The sequence below is a fragment of the Crocodylus siamensis genome, chromosome 7 (assembly GCF_052110815.1).
Source record: "Crocodylus siamensis isolate JL-2025a chromosome 7, ASM5211081v1, whole genome shotgun sequence".
NCBI lineage: Eukaryota > Metazoa > Chordata > Crocodylia > Crocodylidae > Crocodylus > Crocodylus siamensis.
In genome coordinates this window covers 64,454,241-64,460,391 of record NC_143401.1, presented here as the reverse complement: position 1 = coordinate 64,460,391, position 6,151 = coordinate 64,454,241, and positions in this window count along the sequence as shown.

The window sequence follows — 6,151 nt, the reverse complement described above, 5'->3', positions numbered from 1 at the left end:
CTCTCAATGGAGTCCAAAGTACTACATCTGTTTTGGGGGCTCAGTTCAGTAGAATAAGTTACTGAAAACTCCTGCACATACAGCTTCTGAGAGGCACACAAATTATTATTATGATATATACTTCCTGTAACTTTTTTTTTTTTTTTTTTTATCTTTCGGTGCTTTTTATCACAAATGAAAAATAGATGTACTTCAGCCATATTAGTCAAATCCTCAGCTTTCTTATCCCTGTAGATTTGTTCTGAGACACCAACTAAGTAGTTCAGAGACAATTCATCAATCATTCTGTCCCAAGATTGATAACTAACATGCAGTTTTAATTTTGAGAAAGAAGAAATTATCAGTATCTACTTACCGTACTGAATGGAAATCAGGTGCCTAAATGGCTGCAATTTTGATGATCCTAAACTCAGTGAAGCAGAAAGGAAGCAAATGAACAGACCACAGAATTCTCTCTGTAGGTGTGCCAGTCTTTAAAATGCAAAATCCTCTCTCTCTCTCTCTCTCTCTCTCTCTCTCTCTCTCTCCACAGTTCAGTGCAACATCTCTTATACTTAGTGCATTAGTATACTATTAAGGGAGTGCACAGTAACGTATATGTTCTCTTTCCTCATTAATGTTAAGATAACGTATCATTTAGCAGAAGGTAGGCAGTGCTTTGAAAAGAAACACCCAACTTCTCAGCTAAGAAATTATAACTACAAATTTCAGCTCAGAATACATTTGCCAGTGCTGTACAAAAGCTACTATGTTTGAGGGTAATACACAACAGTTTATTGTAATCCAATTTAGTGTCATTAGAAGGTAATCCATAGTCCACATTTCATCTTCCATATCCTTGGAACAGAGCTGCCCAATTTCATGTTACAATATTGCCTTAGGACCAGAATTAGGATAAGATGCTGATTTTGAAATGACTTACAATCCAAATAGGTCATAGGTGATGCATCCAGAGTTTCAGACCAGTCTGACTTGTTCAAGCGTGATAATGCAGGAACCTGCAGTTTCACTGTTCCTATTCTTTTTTTACCCTAGGTTCTACCTGTATAAAAGAAAAGTGATCTTAAAACTGCACGTCTATCCTTTAGCAGCCAATGAAATGATTTTTCACTTTCTCTCAGAAAAAAATCCCTTACACAAGGCCAGAAAAGGAGAGGGAGGGAATATATGGAAATACAACAGTTGTGACCTTGTTTTCAATTCCAGTGGGGGAGGGCCTACACCTTGCCTCAATTATCTCATCACTAGTTATATCCACCTGGTACCCAATAAGGATGTCTGTCCTGTCTTCTAACATTTGTAACCTGCACATGCTTGTTTCCTTGTGACAGTCACATAACCACATGTCCTCTTAACAGTTGTTATCCCTGGCATCCTTAATCAGAAATGATACTTTTCGTTTTTCCTCATACATTTGTTCCTTAATACTTTTAATAATTCATTGTATTAGTAACTTATTTTTTTTCTTCAAAGATCCTCTTCAGTTTATTTTAGATGCCTCTGCTGTGTTGGATCCAAAAAATAAACAAGAAATTTAAGTCTCTTTTACAAGATCTGTGGTTCTTCTGAATTTGAATACCTTTTTTATATTTTGTTGAAAAAATATTTTATGGTGAAAACAGGTTGTCACCTTCTATCATACCACATCAAAAGAAAACTGGTGAAATAACAAAGGGTAGTAACAGATTGCCACTATTACAGCAGGTGTCTATTAGCTTTGCGATGGAAGAGTGCCATTGTAGCTACCTCCACTGAGGCATCTTTGCCACAGAAGTGCTGCCCATGTCCCACTGTAGACTGGACAGGGGCAACCCTGGGTCAACAATGTACATGGAGGGGGAAAGGGGGAAGACACCCTTCCCTCCAAAAATTTGCCATAGCAGACACAGCCCTGTGGCAAGAGGTTGAAGGGGGAGCCCCACAGGGAGCCTATGCTGCTGCCTGTTTCCTAGCAGCAGCAGTAGCATCTTCCATCTGAGTTGAGGGAGGGTAAACTCTGCACCATCCCCAACCAACCTGCTCTTCAAGGTTCGGTATGACCCCCTTTGCTACAGGTAAGTTGGGTGTCTTGAGGTTCTTCTTTCTTGGTCTGAAAACCTGCCTGTGATCTTCATTTGCCAACTCATCTGCCACGCCTCGATGAGAGAGTTGTGAGATAGTGCTTATGCTAAGCAAAGCCTAGCATAATTAACAAAGCACTAAAACTCCCAGAATGCTTCAAGGAGGTTGAGGAGTCAGTGATTGACATTCTGGGGATCACCATCTGACCCTTGAATAAGAATGCTGACAATGATAAAAATTGCAAGCAAGCAGCAGTGACGAAAGATAACCACATATTATGCAAGCAGAGTCTAGAAAATGATATATTTAAGGTCAAGCAGAGTCTGGAAAATGTTATATTTAAGGTCATTAAGAATTAGCATAAGAAGTGTAAAAATTATAATAAAGAGTGTATCACCTGATATTATAATATAGATGAGTTAACTAAGTAACCAATAGAAGTAAAAATTAGAAATACGTATGTATAAGTGTTATCGTATATAAGTAATAGTAAAGTTATGTTAGAGGCCTCACTGTGAGAGTGGGGACAGTTTTGTATCTTTTGTCTAAAAAAAGATAAGGGACTCCTTTTAACTGAGCTGTTGACCAGTTCTGATATTACTAAGTCAGGCAGCCGCACCTAGCCTCCGGGTTAGAAAGCAAGGGCCTGATTTGGGAACCTCATGAAACAACAGGCCTCCCTAGTTTATGACTTTGTGAAACAATAAAAGTTTTAAAATTGAACATCCAGGTCTGAGCCTGTGCTTAATTCAGTCCGTACGTAATTCAGCACGAACTCACACAATTTGGCCCAGTGAGCAGGGTACCCTCAACCCTAATTGTCACAATCCTGATGATCCTGATTGTCCTTTATATGGATAAAGGACTTGGTGGGCTACACAAGATTGGTTTTGTGGGGTGTGGTTGTGTATTCATCTAATAATCGGGGTCTTTGCTGTGGGCACAATACTTTGGTTAGATCTTGTTTACTGGGAATGGGATGGTTATTATTGTCACCAATTATTAAAGATTTCATATTATAATTCGACTACTCAGGCATATTCAGGCAATGCTCAAGGTCCCGACCATTACCTAAAGTGTCGCAAATTCATTGAGTGGTTGGGACAGAAGCAATTAGGCTGGAGGTAGAAGATCAAGGCCTGTGAGGAATCTCTTTACAGATGTATGTGACAAATACAAAATACCTAAAGAAATCCTTATGGGTCTTGTGGGAAAAAGTGTAAATTGGAAAGGGGAGGAAGAAAAAGATTGTCTCCATTGTCAGTTAATTGACAAGTGGGAAAAACAAAGACAATGGGAAAATTGGAAGCGAAATAAACTTCGTGTAGGAATAGGTATCATTAGTGGTATAGGAATTAGGATAGTTATAGATATTATTTTTTACTTTGAGTATGGACAAGGGGAGCAATTTTCCCCGAGATTCAGGGTAAACTCAGGGACCGACAGAAAATGATTGCGAATTGAGGATTTATTCTATTCCCCACCTCCCTAAGAAAAATATTAAGTAGTCCCTAAAGGGAATAGGTAAAAATCCAAATAAATTTAATACAGTTCATTTAATAGCTGTATCTAACAAAATACAGGTTTATGGGCACTTTCATATGTTAAATGGCCCAGGTAATTGAGTGGGGACCTTCTTTCCCGGTACTCTCGGTAGGAGATTACCCCGAATTACGCATTCAAAATTATTTTAGCCCTTATCCCCGTTTACCTTTCCCCTTGATAGAACCCTTGTTTTACGGGAAAGATCATTTATGAACGTTACTTGATAGATTCAACTCGTTTTAAATTAATAGTACAAAAAGAAAATGAAACTCTTGATACGGATATCACAGCGCGATGTTGTGACTGTAGTTTGTTATTCCCTGCATGGAAAAATGAGGGATGGAGGACTAAGTTGTGGGTGTGTGCTTCTTCACGACATGTATTTAACTCATGCATAACTACCGATTTTGATCAAGTTATTAGTAGTCAAAAATGAGCTTCATGCGTTAATATGGGTGGCCTCCCAAGATAAAGTAATAAAATTTCTTAGATGGTGGCCCAAACAAAAGAGTAGGGTATATTATTTAGCACCTACACCGGGTTGCTATGGAAAAATAATTGGTACACCCTTTTCCAGAGGCTGTTTCCATTGCTAAATCTGGAACAGGAGCCCTTTCCTTCCTGTTTGGACCGTTGGCCTCGATTGAATCAGGTGTGTGACCTTTGTCTTTTTTCCTTGCTTCCCGTGAAACCTCCACCCAATACTTTGTTTGTTGCCTTATCAGGGATATTAGGATTGTCAGCTGGGTAAGAGGCTCTTTATGGGCTTGTGAAGAACATAATGTAGAAATCTTACAAAGAAAATTATAATTGTTTGGAGGGACTATTAGAGCAGTACTTCCTGCTGTACAATCTTGGATTCTACTTTTAATAGGGTCTCAGTGACACCCTTGGTGTAAGATAAGAATCCCCAGGATTTTTTGCGTCTTACACCCTTTGAATTTCATCCCACAAATTTATTATGAATATGAAATAATTCATATTTTGAATAATTGTGAAAAGACCAGGCATCTAAGCACTGATTTTAAAGTGCTTAGTCTTTTAGCTACCCGAGAGCTTCCGTCTTTACCACTCTTATCCAAGTTTGTACTTCTGAAACATTTTCGTTTCAAAGATCTTGTTTTTTTAGAAAGAATCCTTTCGGGCCTAGATAGCCTTAAATATAAAGAGAGAGTAAAGTATGGCTTGTTCGAACCCCAATTCCATTCACATACGCCAGCCTTTACAAGATCTAACGGAAGCTTTGCAAAATCAGACGCCTCCTGATACCTCCTTTAGTCAATGTGCATTTTTACGGAGTAATGCTGACCGTTTTGCCAATAATTTGATTGGAGAACGAGAGGGAGGAGTACTGCAATTGGTAGGAAACGATGTAAAGTTAAATCATATAGTTTACCATCATAGGGCTATCCCTAGTGGTAACCCGATTTTGACAGACTTGCATTGCAGAATAGTATATCTGCGACAAACAGGGATGGGAGCGGGCAATAACCCATCCCAGATATATGTCAATCTTAGCCCCCAGGCCTATCTGTGTTGTCAGCTAAATGGATGCTTTGATGACCCCAGGATTTTACTGGTAGCTACTCAAAAGGCCAATTGGGATGACCCAGCAACAGGAAATATTCATGGAGGATTGGGCGGAGAACCAGCTTTGGAAGTAATAGTAAAAGACGAAAAAATAGATAAGGGGGAAATATTTTTGTTACTAAAAGGACAATTGTTGAATAAAGTGTATAAGATAGTGGGTAGTCCTATACCAACCCCAAAGGATATGGAAGGACGCAAACGCATGGTAATTGCCATGTTTAAAGTTGTGGAAGGACACACAGACGTACCTCCTTTAATTAAAGAGGATAAAGAAAAATATCAATTGGCCAAAAAAGAACTTACGACCCTTCTGTTCGAAGCGTTAAGCAATCAGATGGTCAAGGATGTAAGTGATACTAAAAAAGCCCTGATATCCATGACTAAAAAATTGTTACAATTATCAAAGATGCCAGAAAAACTGAAACCAATACCTTCAGCTCCTCCTTTAGATCCCCCTGAGTATGAATCAGCAATGGCTAACCAAGTATATCCAGTGGTTAAAAGTGAAGTAAGGTCCCAACAGCAACAGGGCCCTGTAGATGATCAAGGACAGGCTCCAGCACCAGTTATTACCACTTCTACTAGTCTTCGTAACTTTTCTCCCGATGAACTGGCAAGGTCGAAACATGTGGTTCAACAACAATATGGGGGAGGGTTTATCCAAGGATTGATAAACATATTTAGGGAAGGAGAAGAGTTTACCCAGCTAACTACAGAAGAAGCTAGAGTGGTCTATTCCGCCTCTCCTCAGCATGTAATTCCTACAGGAAGACCTCCCTGGAATGAATGGCGTTTGGCTCAGAATCCCCCTCAGCCTGTATTAGACTATCAGTATTTTGTCTGGTGGTACCTATGGACAGCCAGACAAGGGGGCAGTTTTCAGATGTTTGAATTACTTGTTAAAAAAGTTCAAGAACCAGATGACCTATATTACTTGATGTTAGCAATATCAGTG